Source organism: Brassica napus, chromosome A5 (genome assembly GCF_020379485.1).
Source record: "Brassica napus cultivar Da-Ae chromosome A5, Da-Ae, whole genome shotgun sequence".
NCBI classification, from domain to species: Eukaryota; Viridiplantae; Streptophyta; class Magnoliopsida; order Brassicales; family Brassicaceae; genus Brassica; species Brassica napus.
Genome location: NC_063438.1, coordinates 557,318 through 572,385, shown reverse-complemented (window position 1 = coordinate 572,385; position 15,068 = coordinate 557,318).

Below are 15,068 nucleotides of genomic sequence, written 5' to 3'. Positions count from 1 at the left end.
ATTAATTAAATATTTTCGTAGGGGTTAACCCATAGATTTTGATAAAAATTCAAAAAAATAAAAATTATATTTTAATGCATAGTTGCATCCTTCACTACCATGTGATGAAGGTCAAAGAGGTTTGGAACCTTTGTTGTCTCTGTTTTTCTAGAGAATAGCGATTTTATAGTAGTTAGTCAACCAATTTAGGGAGTATTATGAAGTTTTACTAAATTAATTAACAAAAAATTTAAACGATGCCCATGTACCATGAAAGATAGTTTAATATACATTAATACAAATGTAGAATGTGTTTAGAAATTTTAAAACAACACTAAAGCTCATAGGCTTCAGTATATAGAGCATTTACGAAAAATTAAATATTTTCTTAGGAGTTAACCCATAGATTTTGACAAAAATTCAAAAAATTAAAATTATATTTTAATGCATAGTTGCATCCTTCAATAACATATGATGAAGGTCAAATAGGTTTGGAACCTTTGTTGTCTCCGTTTTTCTAAAGAATAATGATTTTATAAAGGTAAGTCAACCAATTTAGGGAGTATTATGAAGCTTTACAAAATTAATTGACAAAAAATTTAAACGATGTCCATGACCCATAAAAGAGAGTTTAATATAGATTAATACAAATGTGGAATGTGTTTAGAAATTTTAAAACATCACTAAAGCTCATGAGTTTCAGTATATAGAGATTTACCTAAAACTTAAATATTTTCGTAGGGGTTAGCCCATCGATTTTGAGAAAAATTCAAAAAAATGAAAATTATATTTTAATGTATAGTTGCATCATTCACTAACATATGATGAAGGTCAAAGAGGTATGGAACCTTTGTTGTCTCCGTTTTTCTAGAAAATAGCGATTTTATAGTGGTTAGTCAACCAATTTAGGGAGTATTATGAAGTTTTACTAAATTAATTAACAAAAAATTTAAATGATGCCCATGTACCATAAAAGAGAGTTTAATATACATTAATACAAATGTAGAATGTGTTTTAAAAATTTAAAACAACACTAAAGCTCATGAGTTTCAGTATATAGAGCATTTACAAAAAATTAAATATTTTCGTAGGGGTTAACCCATAGATTTTGACAAAAATTCAAAAAAAATGAAAAATTCTATTTTAATGCATAGTTGCATCCTTCAATAATATATGATGAAGGTCAAATAGGTTTGGAACCTTTGTTGTCTCCGTTTTTCTAGAGAATAACGATTTTATAAAGATTAGTCAACCAATTTAGGGAGTATTATGAAGTTTTACAAAATTAATTGACAAAAAATTTAAACGATGTCCATGTCCCATGAAAGAGAGTTTAATATAGATTAATACAAATGTGGAATGTGTTTAGAAATTTTAAAAAATCACTAAAGCTCATGAGTTTCAGTATATAGAGAATTTACCTAAAAATTAAATATTTTCGTAGGGGTTAACCCATAAATTTTGAGAAAAATTCAAAAAAATGAAAATTCTATTTTAATGTATAGTTGCATCATTCACTAACATATGATGAATGTCAAAGAGGTTTGGAACCTTTGTTGTCTCCGTTTTTCTAGAAAATAGCGATTTTATAGTGTATAGTCAACAAATTTAGGGAGTATTATGAAGTTTTACTAAATTAATTGACACAAAATTTAAACGATGCCCATATACTGTGAAAGAGAGTTTAATATACATTAATACAACTGACAAAAAAATATACATTAATACAAATGTAGAATGTGTTTTGAAAATTTAAAACAACACTATAGCTCATAGGCTTCAGTATATAGAGCATTTACGAAAAATTAAATATTTTCGTAGGGGTTAGCCCATAGATTTGGAGAAAAATTCAAAAATATGAAAATTCTGGTTTAATGCATTGTTGCATCCTTCACTAACATATGATGAAGGTCAAAGAGGTTTCGAACTTTTGTTGTCTCCATTTCCCAAGAAAATAGTGATTTTATAGTGGTTAGTCCACCAATTTAGGGAGTATTATGAAGTTTTACTAAATTAATTGACAAAAAATTAAAACGATGCCCATGTACCATGAAAATGAGTTTAATATACATTAATACAAATGTAGAATGTGTTTAGAAATTTTAAAACAACCCCAAAGATCATATGCTTCATTATTAGAGCATTTACCGAAAAATTCAGTATTTTCGTAGGGGTTAGCCCATAGATTTTGAGAAAAATTCAAAAATATGAAAATTCTGTTTTAATGCATAGTTGCATCCTTCACTAACATATGATGAAGGTCAAAGAGGTTTCGAACTTTTGTTGTCTCCATTTCCCAAAAAAATAGCGATTTTATAGTGGTTAGTCCACCAATTTAGGGAGTATTATGAAGTTTTACTAAATTAAGTGACAAAAATTAAAACGATGCCCTTGTACCATGAAAATGAGTTTAATATACATTAATACAAATGTAGAATGTGTTTAGAAATTTTAAAACAACCCCAAAGATTATATGCTTCATTATTAGAGCATTTACCAAAAATTCAGTATTTTCGTAGGGGTTAGCCCATAGATTTTGAGAAAAATTCAAAAATATGAAAATTCTGGTTTAATGCATAGTTGCATCCTTCACTAACATATGATGAAGGTCAAAGAGGTTTCGAACTTTTGTTGTCTCCATTTTCCAAAAAAATAGCGATTTTATAGTGGTTAGTCCACCAATTTAGGGAGTATTATGAAGTTTTACTAAATTAATTGACAAAAAATTAAAACGATGCCCATGTACCATGAAAATGAGTTTAATATACATTAATACAAATGTAGAATGTGTTTCCAAAGATCATATGCTTCATTATTAGAGCATTTACCGAAAAATTCAGTATTTTCGTAGGGGTTAACCCATAGATTTTGAGAAAAATTCAAAAATATGAAAAATCTGTTTTAATGCATAGTTGCATCCTTCACCAACATATGATGAAGGTCAAAGAGGTTTGGAACCATTTTTGTCTCCGTTTTTCTAGAGAATAGCGATTTTATAGTGGTTAGTCCACCAATTTAGGGAGTATTATGAAGTTTTACTAAATTAAGTGACAAAAAATTAAAACGATGCCCATGTACCATGAAAATGAGTTTAATATACATTAATACAAATGTAGAATGTGTTTAGAAATTTTAAAACAACCCCAAAGATCATATGCTTCATTATTAGAGCATTTACCGAAAAATCAGTATTTTCGTAGGGGTTAGCCCATAGATTTTGAGAAAAAATCAAAAATATGAAAAATCTGTTTTAATGCATAGTTGCATCCTTCACCAACATATGATGAAGGTCAAAGAGGTTTGGAACCATTTTTGTCTCCGTTTTTCTAGAAAATAGCGATTTTATAGTGGTTAGTCCACCAATTTAGGGAGTATTATGAAGTTTTACTAAATTAAGTGACAAAAAATTAAAACGATGCCCATGTACCATGAAAATGAGTTTAATATACATTAATACAAATGTAGAATGTGTTTAGAAATTTTAAAACAACCCCAAAGATTATATGCTTCATTATTAGAGCATTTACCGAAAAATTCAGTATTTTCGTAGGGGTTAGCCCATAGATTTGGAGAAAAATTCAAAAATATGAAAATTCTGGTTTAATGCATAGTTGCATCCTTCACTAACATATGATGAAGGTCAAAGAGGTTTCGAACTTTTGTTGTCTCCATTTCCCAAAAAATAGCGATTTTATAGTGGTTAGTCCACCAATTTAGGGAGTATTATGAAGTTTTACTTAATTAATTGACAAAAAATTAAAACGATGCCCATGTACCATGAAATGAGTTTAATATACATTAATACAAATGTAGAATGTGTTTAGAAATTTTAAAACAACCCCAAAGATCATATGCTTCATTATTAGAGCATTTACCGAAAAATTCAGTATTTTCGTAGGGGTTAGCCCATAGATTTTGAGAAAAATTCAAAAATATGAAAAATCTGTTTTAATGCATAGTTGCATCCTTCACCAACATATGATGAAGGTCAAAGAGGTTTGGAACCATTTTTGTCTCCGTTTTTCTAGAGAATAGCGATTTTATAGTGGTTAGTCCACCAATTTAGGGAGTATTATGAAGTTTTACTAAATTAATTGACAAAAAATTAAAACGATGCCCATGTACCATGAAAATGAGTTTAATATACATTAATACAAATGTAGAATGTGTTTATAAAATTTTAAAACAACCCCAAAGATCATATGCTTCATTATTAGAGCATTTACCGAAAAATTCAGTATTTTCGTAGGGGTTAGCCCATAGATTTTGAGAAAAATTCAAAAATATGAAAAATCTGTTTTAATGCATAGTTGCATCCTTCACTAACATATGATGAAAGTTAAAGAGGTTTGGAACCATTTTTGTCTCTGTTTTTCTAGAAATAGCGATTTTATAGTGGTTAGTCCACCAATTTAGGGAGTATTATGAAGTTTTACTAAATTAAGTGACAAAAAATTAAAACGATGCCCTTGTACCATGAAAATGAGTTTAATATACATTAATACAAATGTAGAATGTGTTTAGAAATTTTAAAACAACCCCCAAAGATTATATGCCCTTCATTATTAGCCCATAGATTTTGAGAAAAATTCAAAAATATGAAAATTCTGGTTTAATGCATAGTTGCATCCTTCACTAACATATGATGAAGGTCAAAGAGGTTTCGAACTTTTGTTGTCTCCATTTCCCTAAAAAATAGCGATTTTATAGTGGTTAGTCCACCAATTTCGGGAGTATTATGAAGTTTTACTAAATTAAGTGACAAAAAATTAAAACGATGCCCTTGTACCATGAAAATGAGTTTAATATACATTAATACAAATGTAGAATGTGTTTAGAAATTTTAAAACAACCCCAAAGATCATATGCTTCATTATTAGAGCATTTACCGAAAAATTCAGTATTTTCGTAGGGTTAACCCATAGATTTTGAGAAAAATTCAAAAATATGAAAAATTTATTTTAATGCATAGTTTCATCCTTCACCAACATATGATGAAGGTCAAAGAGGTTTGGAACCATTTTTGTCTCTGCTTTTCTAGAAAATAGCGATTTTATAGTGGTTAGTCCACCAATTTAGGGAGTATTATGAAGTTTTACTAAATTAATTGACAAAAAATTAAAACGATGCCCATGTACCATGAAAATGAGTTTAATATACATTAATACAAATGTAGAATGTGTTTAGAAATTTTAAAACAACCCCAAAGATCATATGCTTCATTATTAGAGCATTTACCGAAAAATTTAGTATTTTCGTAGGGGTTAGCCCATAGATTTTGAGAAAAATTCAAAAATATGAAAATTCTGTTTTAATGCATAGTTGCATCCTTCACTAACATATGATGAAGGTCAAAGAGGTTTGGAACTTTTGTTGTCTCCATTTCCTAAAAAATAGCGATTTTATAGTGGTTAGTCCACCAATTTAGGGAGTATTATGAAGTTTTATTAATTTAATTGACAAAAAATTAAAACGATTGCCATGTACCATAAAAATGAGTTTAATATACATTAATACAAATGTAGAATGTGTTTATAAATTTTAAAACAACCCCAAAGATCATATGCTTCATTATTAGAGCATTTACCGAAAAATTCAGTATTAACCCATAGATTTTGAGAAAAATTCAAAAATATGAAAAATCTGTTTTAATGCATAGTTGCATCTTTCACCAACATATGATGAAGGTCAAAGAGGTTTGGAACCTTTTTGTCTCCGTTTTTCTAGAGAATAGCGATTTTATAGTGGTTAGTCCACCAATTTAGGGAGTATTATGAAGTTTTACTAAATTAAGTGACAAAAAATTAAAACGATGCCCTTGTACAACGAAAATGAGTTTAATATACATTAATACAAATGTAGAATGTGTTTAGAAATTTTAAAACAACCCCAAAGATCATATGCTTCATTATTAGAGCATTTACCGAAAAATTCAGTATTTTCGTAGGGGTTAGCCCATAGATTTTGAGAAAAATTAAAAAATATGAAAAATCTGTTTTAATGCATAGTTGCATCCTTCACCAACATATGATGAAGGTCAAAGAGGTTTGGAACCATTTTTGTCTCCTTTTTCTAGAAAATAGCGATTTTATAGTGGTTAGTCCACCAATTTAGGGAGTATTATGAAGTTTTACTAAATTAATTGACAAAAAATTAAAACGATGCCCATGTACCATGAAAATGAGTTTAATATACATTAATACAAATGTAGAATGTGTTTAGAAATTTTAAAACAACCCCAAAGATCATATGCTTCATTATTAGAGCATTTACCGAAAAATTCAGTATTTTCGTAGGGGTTAGCCCATAGATTTTGAGAAAAATTCAAAAATATGAAAATTCTGTTTTAATGCATAGTTGCATCCTTCACTAACATATGATGAAGGTCAAAGAGGTTTGGAACTTTTGTTGTCTCCATTTCCCTAGAAAATAGCGATTTTATAGTGGTTAGTCCACCAATTTAGGGAGTATTATGAAGTTTTACTAAATTAATTGACAAAAAATTAAAACGATGCCATGTACCATGAAAATGAGTTTAATATACATTAATACAAATGTAGAATGTGTTTAGAAATTTTAAAACAACCCCAAAGATCATATGCTTCATTATTAGAGCATTTACCGAAAAATTCAGTATTTTCGTAGGGGTTAGCCATAGATTTTGAGAAAAATTCAAAAATATGAAAAATCTGTTTTAATGCATAGTTGCATCCTTCACTAACATATGATGAAGGTCAAAGAGGTTTGGAACCTTTTTGTCTCCGTTTTTCTAGAGAATAGCGATTTTATAGTGGTTAGTCCACCAATTTAGGGAGTATTATGAAGTTTTACTAAATTAATTGACAAAAATTAAAACGATGCCCATGTACCATGAAAATGAGTTTAATATACATTAATACAAATGTAGAATGTGTTTAGAAATTTTAAAACAACCCCAAAGATCATATGCTTCATTATTAGAGCATTTACCGAAAAATTCAGTATTTTCGTAGGGGTTAGCCCATAGATTTGGAGAAAAATTCAAAAATATGAAAATTCTGTTTTAATGCATAGTTGCATCCTTCACTAACATATGATGAAGGTCAAAGAGGTTTGGAACTTTTTTTGTCTCCCTTTTCCTAGAAAATAGCGATTTTATAGTGGTTAGTCCACCAATTTAGGGAGTATTATGAAGTTTTACTAAATTAATTGACAAAAAATTAAAACGATGCCCATGTACCATGAAAATGAGTTTAATATACATTAATACAAATGTAGAATGTGTTTAGAAATTTTAAAACAACCCCAAAGATCATATGCGTCATTATTAGAGCATTTACCGAAAAATTCAGTATTTTCGTAGGGGTTAGCCCATAGATTTTGAGAAAAATTCAAAATATGAAAATTCTGTTTTAATGCATAGTTGCATCCTTCACTAACATATGATGAAGGTCAAAGAGGTTTGGAACTTTTGTTGTCTCCATTTCCCTAAAAAATAGCGATTTTATAGTGGTTAGTCCACCAATTTAGGGAGTATTATGAAGTTTTACTAAATTAATTGACAAAAAATAAAACGATGCCCATGTACCATGAAAATGAGTTTAATATACATTAATACAAATGTAGAATGTGTTTAGAAATTTTAAAACAACCCCAAAGATCATATGCTTCATTATTAGAGCATTTACCGAAAAATCAGTATTTTCGTAGGGGTTAGCCCATAGATTTTGAGAAAAATTCAAAAATATGAAAATTCTGTTTTAATGCATAGTTGCATCCTTCACTAACATATGATGAAGGTCAAAGAGGTTTGGAACTTTTGTTGTCTCCATTTCCTAGAAAATAGCGATTTTATAGTGGTTAGTCCACCAATTTAGGGAGTATTATGAAGTTTTACTAAATTAATTGACAAAAAATTAAAACGATGCCCATGTACCATGAAAATGAGTTTAATATACATTAATACAAATGTAGAATGTGTTTAGAAATTTTAAAACAACCCCAAAGATCATATGCTTCATTATTAGAGCATTTACCGAAAAATTCAGTATTTTCGTAGGGGTTAGCCCATAGATTTTGAGAAAAATTCAAAAATATGAAAAATCTGTTTTAATGCATAGTTGCATCCTTCACTAACATATGATGAAGGTCAAAGAGGTTTGGAACTTTTTTGTCTCCGTTTTTCTAGAGAATAGCGATTTTATAGTGGTTAGTCCACCAATTTAGGGAGTATTATGAAGTTTTACTAAATTAATTGACAAAAATTAAAACGATGCCCATGTACCATGAAAATGAGTTTAATATACATTAATACAAATGTAGAATGTGTTTAGAAATTTTAAAACAACCCCAAAGATCATATGCTTCATTATTAGAGCATTTACCGAAAAATTCAGTATTTTCGTAGGGGTTAGCCCATAGATTTTGAGAAAAATTCAAAAATATGAAAATCTGTTTTAATGCATAGTTGCATCCTTCACTAACATATGATGAAGGTCAAAGAGGTTTGGAACCTTTTTGTCTCCGTTTTTCTAGAGAATAGCGATTTTATAGTGGTTAGTCCACCAATTTAGGGAGTATTATGAAGTTTTACTAAATTAATTGACAAAAATTAAAACGATGCCCATGTACCATGAAAATGAGTTTAATATACATTAATACAAATGTAGAATGTGTTTAGAAATTTTAAAACAACCCCAAAGATCATATGCTTCATTATTAGAGCATTTACCGAAAAATTCAGTATTTTCGTAGGGGTTAGCCCATAGATTTTGAGAAAAATTCAAAAATATGAAAATTCTGTTTTAATGCATAGTTGCATCCTTCACTAACATATGATGAAGGTCAAAGAGGTTTGGAACTTTTGTTGTCTCCATTTCCCTAGAAAATAGCGATTTTATAGTGGTTAGTCCACCAATTTAGGGAGTATTATGAAGTTTTACTAAATTAATTGACAAAAATTAAAACGATGCCCATGTACCATGAAAATGAGTTTAATATACATTAATACAAATGTAGAATGTGTTTAGAAATTTTAAAACAACCCCAAAGATCATATGCTTCATTATTAGAGCATTTACCGAAAAATTCAGTATTTTCGTAGGGGTTAGCCCATAGATTTTGAGAAAAATTCAAAAATATGAAAAATCTGTTTTAATGCATAGTTGCATCCTTCACTAACATATGATGAAGGTCAAAGAGGTTTGGAACCTTTTTGTCTCCGTTTTCTAGAGAATAGCGATTTTATAGTGGTTAGTCCACCAATTTAGGGAGTATTATGAAGTTTTACTAAATTAATTGACAAAAAATTAAAACGATGCCCATGTACCATGAAAATGAGTTTAATATACATTAATACAAATGTAGAATGTGTTTAGAAATTTTAAAACAACCCCAAAGATCATATGCTTCATTATTAGAGCATTTACCGAAAAATTCAGTATTTTCGTAGGGGTTAGCCCATAGATTTTGAGAAAAATTCAAAAATATGAAAATTCTGTTTTAATGCATAGTTGCATCCTTCACTAACATATGATGAAGGTCAAAGAGGTTTGGAACCTTTTTGTCTCCGTTTTTCTAGAAAATAGCGATTTTATAGTGGTTAGTCCACCAATTTAGGGAGTATTATGAAGTTTTACTAAATTAATTGACAAAAAATTAAAACGATGCCCATGTACCATGAAAATGAGTTTAATATACATTAATACAAATGTAGAATGTGTTTAGAAATTTTAAAACAACCCCAAAGATCATATGCTTCATTATTAGAGCATTTACCGAAAAATTCAGTATTTTCGTAGGGGTTAGCCCATAGATTTTGAGAAAAATTCAAAAATATGAAAATCTGTTTTAATGCATAGTTGCATCCTTCACTAACATATGATGAAGGTCAAAGAGGTTTGGAACCTTTTTGTCTCCGTTTTTCTAGAAAATAGCGATTTTATAGTGGTTAGTCCACCAATTTAGGGAGTATTATGAAGTTTTACTAAATTAATTGACAAAAAATTAAAACGATGCCCATGTACCATGAAAATGAGTTTAATATACATTAATACAAATGTAGAAAGTGTTTTGAAATTTTAAAACAACCCCAAAGATTATATGCTCCATTATTAGAGCATTTACCGAAAAATTCAATATTTTCGTAGGGGTTAGCCCATAGATTTTGAGAAAAATTCAAAAATATGAAAATTCTGTTTTAATGCATAGTTGCATCCTTCACTAACATATGATGAAGGTCAAAGAGGTTTGGAACTTTTGTTGTCTCCATTTCCCTAAAAATAGTGATTTTATAGTGGTTAGTCCACCAATTTAGGGAGTATTATGAAGTTTTACTAAATTAATTGACAAAAAATTAAAACGATGCCCATGTACCATGAAAATGAGTTTAATATACATTAATGCAAATGTAGAATGTGTTTATAAATTTTAAATCAACCCCAAAGATCATATGCTTCATTATTAGAGCATTTACCGAAAAATTCAGTATTAACCCATAGATTTTGAGAAAAATTCAAAAATATGAAAAATCTGTTTTAATGCATAGTTGCATCTTTCACCAACATATGATGAAGGTCAAAGAGGTTTGGAACCATTTTTGTCTCCGTTTTTCTAGAGAATAGCGATTTTATAGTGGTTAGTCCACCAATTTAGGGAGTATTATGAAGTTTTACTAAATTAAGTGACAAAAATTAAAACGATGCCCTTGTACCATGAAAATGAGTTTAATATACATTAATACAAATGTAGAATGTGTTTAGAAATTTTAAAACAACCCCAAAGATCATATGCTTCATTATTAGAGCATTTACCGAAAAATCAGTATTTTCGTAGGGGTTAGCCCATAGATTTTGAGAAAAATTCAAAAATATGAAAATTCTGTTTTAATGCATAGTTACATCCTTCACTAACATATGATGAAGGTCAAACAGGTTTCGAACTTTTGTTGTCTCCATTTCCCTAAAAATAGCGATTTTATAGTGGTTAGTCCACCAATTTAGGGAGTATTATGAAGTTTTACTAAATTAATTGACAAAAAATTAAAACGATGCCCATGTACCATGAAAATGAGTTTAATATACATTAATACAAATGTAGAATGTGTTTAGAAATTTTAAAACAACCCCAAAGATCATATGCTTCATTATTAGAGCATTTACCGAAAATTCAGTATTTTCGTAGGGGTTAGCCCATAGATTTTGAGAAAAATTCAAAAATATGAAAAATCTGTTTAATGCATAGTTGCATCCTTCACTAACATATGATGAAGGTCAAAGAGGTTTGGAACCTTTTTGTCTCCGTTTTTCTAGAGAATAGCGATTTTATAGTGGTTAGTCCACCAATTTAGGGAGTATTATGAAGTTTTACTAAATTAATTGACAAAAAATTAAAACGATGCCCATGTACCATGAAAATGAGTTTAATATACATTAATACAAATGTAGAATGTGTTTAGAAATTTTAAAACAACCCCAAAGATCATATGCTTCATTATTAGAGCATTTACCGAAAAATTCAGTATTTTCGTAGGGGTTAGCCCATAGATTTTGAGAAAAATTCAAAAATATGAAAATTCTGTTTTAATGCATAGTTGCATCCTTCACTAACATATGATGAAGGTCAAAGAGGTTTGGAACCTTTTTGTCTCCGTTTTTCTAGAAAATAGCGATTTTATAGTGGTTAGTCCACCAATTTAGGGAGTATTATGAAGTTTTACTAAATTAATTGACAAAAAATTAAAACGATGCCCATGTACCATGAAAATGAGTTTAATATACATTAATACAAATGTAGAATGTGTTTAGAAATTTTAAAACAACCCCAAAGATCATATGCTTCATTATTAGAGCATTTACCGAAAAATTCAGTATTTTCGTAGGGGTTAGCCCATAGATTTTGAGAAAAATTCAAAAATATGAAAATCTGTTTTAATGCATAGTTGCATCCTTCACTAACATATGATGAAGGTCAAAGAGGTTTGGAACCTTTTTGTCTCCGTTTTTCTAGAAATAGCGATTTTATAGTGGTTAGTCCACCAATTTAGGGAGTATTATGAAGTTTTACTAAATTAATTGACAAAAATTAAAACGATGCCCATGTACCATGAAAATGAGTTTAATATACATTAATACAAATGTAGAATGTGTTTAGAAATTTTAAAACAACCCCAAAGATCATATGCTTCATTATTAGAGCATTTACCGAAAAATTCAGTATTTTCGTAGGGGTTAGCCCATAGATTTTGAGAAAAATTCAAAAATATGAAAATTCTGTTTTAATGCATAGTTGCATCCTTCACTAACATATGATGAAGGTCAAAGAGGTTTGGAACTTTTGTTGTCTCCATTTCCCTAAAAATAGCGATTTTATAGTGGTTAGTCCACCAATTTAGGGAGTATTATGAAGTTTTACTAAATTAATTGACAAAAAATTAAAACGATGCCCATGTACCATGAAAATGAGTTTAATATACATTAATACAAATGTAGAATGTGTTTAGAAATTTTAAAACAACCCCAAAGATCATATGCTTCATTATTAGAGCATTTACCGAAAAATTCAGTATTTTCGTAGGGGTTAGCCCATAGATTTTGAGAAAAATTCAAAAATATGAAAATTCTGTTTTAATGCATAGTTGCATCCTTCACTAACATATGATGAAGGTCAAAGAGGTTTGGAACTTTTGTTGTCTCCATTTCCCTAAAAATAGCGATTTTATAGTGGTTAGTCCACCAATTTAGGGAGTATTATGAAGTTTTACTAAATTAATTGACAAAAAATTAAAACGATGCCCATGTACCATGAAAATGAGTTTAATATACATTAATACAAATGTAGAATGTGTTTAGAAATTTTAAAACAACCCCAAAGATCATATGCTTCATTATTAGAGCATTTACCGAAAAATTCAGTATTTTCGTAGGGGTTAGCCCATAGATTTTGAGAAAAATTCAAAAATATGAAAATTCTGTTTTAATGCATAGTTGCATCCTTCACTAACATATGATGAAGGTCAAAGAGGTTTGGAACCTTTTTGTCTCCGTTTTTCTAGAAAATAGCGATTTTATAGTGGTTAGTCCACCAATTTAGGGAGTATTATGAAGTTTTACTAAATTAATTGACAAAAAATTAAAACGATGCCCATGTACCATGAAAATGAGTTTAATATACATTAATACAAATGTAGAATGTGTTTAGAAATTTTAAAACAACCCCAAAGATCATATGCTTCATTATTAGAGCATTTACCGAAAAATTCAGTATTTTCGTAGGGGTTAGCCCATAGATTTTGAGAAAAATTCAAAAATATGAAAATCTGTTTTAATGCATAGTTGCATCCTTCACTAACATATGATGAAGGTCAAAGAGGTTTGGAACCTTTTTGTCTCCGTTTTTCTAGAAAATAGCGATTTTATAGTGGTTAGTCCACCAATTTAGGGAGTATTATGAAGTTTTACTAAATTAATTGACAAAAAATTAAAACGATGCCCATGTACCATGAAAATGAGTTTAATATACATTAATACAAATGTAGAATGTGTTTAGAAATTTTAAAACAACCCCAAAGATCATATGCTTCATTATTAGAGCATTTACCGAAAAATTCAGTATTTTCGTAGGGGTTAGCCCATAGATTTTGAGAAAAATTCAAAAATATGAAAAATCTGTTTTAATGCATAGTTGCATCCTTCACTAACATATGATGAAGGTCAAAGAGGTTTGGAACCTTTTTGTCTCCGTTTTTCTAGAAAATAGCGATTTTATAGTGGTTAGTCCACCAATTTAGGGAGTATTATGAAGTTTTACTAAATTAATTGACAAAAAATTAAAACGATGCCCATGTACCATGAAAATGAGTTTAATATACATTAATACAAATGTAGAATGTGTTTAGAAATTTTAAAACAACCCCAAAGATCATATGCTTCATTATTAGAGCATTTACCGAAAAATTCAGTATTTTCGTAGGGGTTAGCCCATAGATTTTGAGAAAAATTCAAAAATATGAAAATTCTGTTTTAATGCATAGTTGCATCCTTCACTAACATATGATGAAGGTCAAAGAGGTTTGGAACTTTTGTTGTCTCCATTTCCCTAAAAATAGCGATTTTATAGTGGTTAGTCCACCAATTTAGGGAGTATTATGAAGTTTTACTAAATTAATTGACAAAAAATTAAAACGATGCCCATGTACCATGAAAATGAGTTTAATATACATTAATACAAATGTAGAATGTGTTTAGAAATTTTAAAACAACCCCAAAGATCATATGCTTCATTATTAGAGCATTTACCGAAAAATTCAGTATTTTCGTAGGGGTTAGCCCATAGATTTTGAGAAAAATTCAAAAATATGAAAAATCTGTTTTAATGCATAGTTGCATCCTTCACTAACATATGATGAAGGTCAAAGAGGTTTGGAACCTTTTTTGTCTCCGTTTTTCTAGAGAATAGCGATTTTATAGTGGTTAGTCCACCAATTTAGGGAGTATTATGAAGTTTTACTAAATTAATTGACAAAAATAAAACGATGCCCATGTACCATGAAAATGAGTTTAATATACATTAATACAAATGTAGAATGTGTTTAGAAATTTTAAAACAACCCCAAAGATCATATGCTTCATTATTAGAGCATTTACCGAAAAATTCAGTATTTTCGTAGGGGTTAGCCCATAGATTTTGAGAAAAATTCAAAATATGAAAAATCTGTTTTAATGCATAGTTGCATCCTTCACTAACATATGATGAAGGTCAAAGAGGTTTGGAACCTTTTTGTCTCCGTTTTTCTAGAGAATAGCGATTTTATAGTGGTTAGTCCACCAATTTAGGGAGTATTATGAAGTTTTACTAAATTAATTGACAAAAAATTAAAACGATGCCCATGTACCATGAAAATGAGTTTAATATACATTAATACAAATGTAGAATGTGTTTAGAAATTTTAAAACAACCCCAAAGATCATATGCTTCATTATTAGAGCATTTACCGAAAAATTCAGTATTTTCGTAGGGGTGTTAGCCCATAGATTTTGAGAAAAGTTCAAAAATATGAAAATTCTGTTTTAATGCATAGTTGCATCCTTAAATAATATATGATGAAGGTCAAA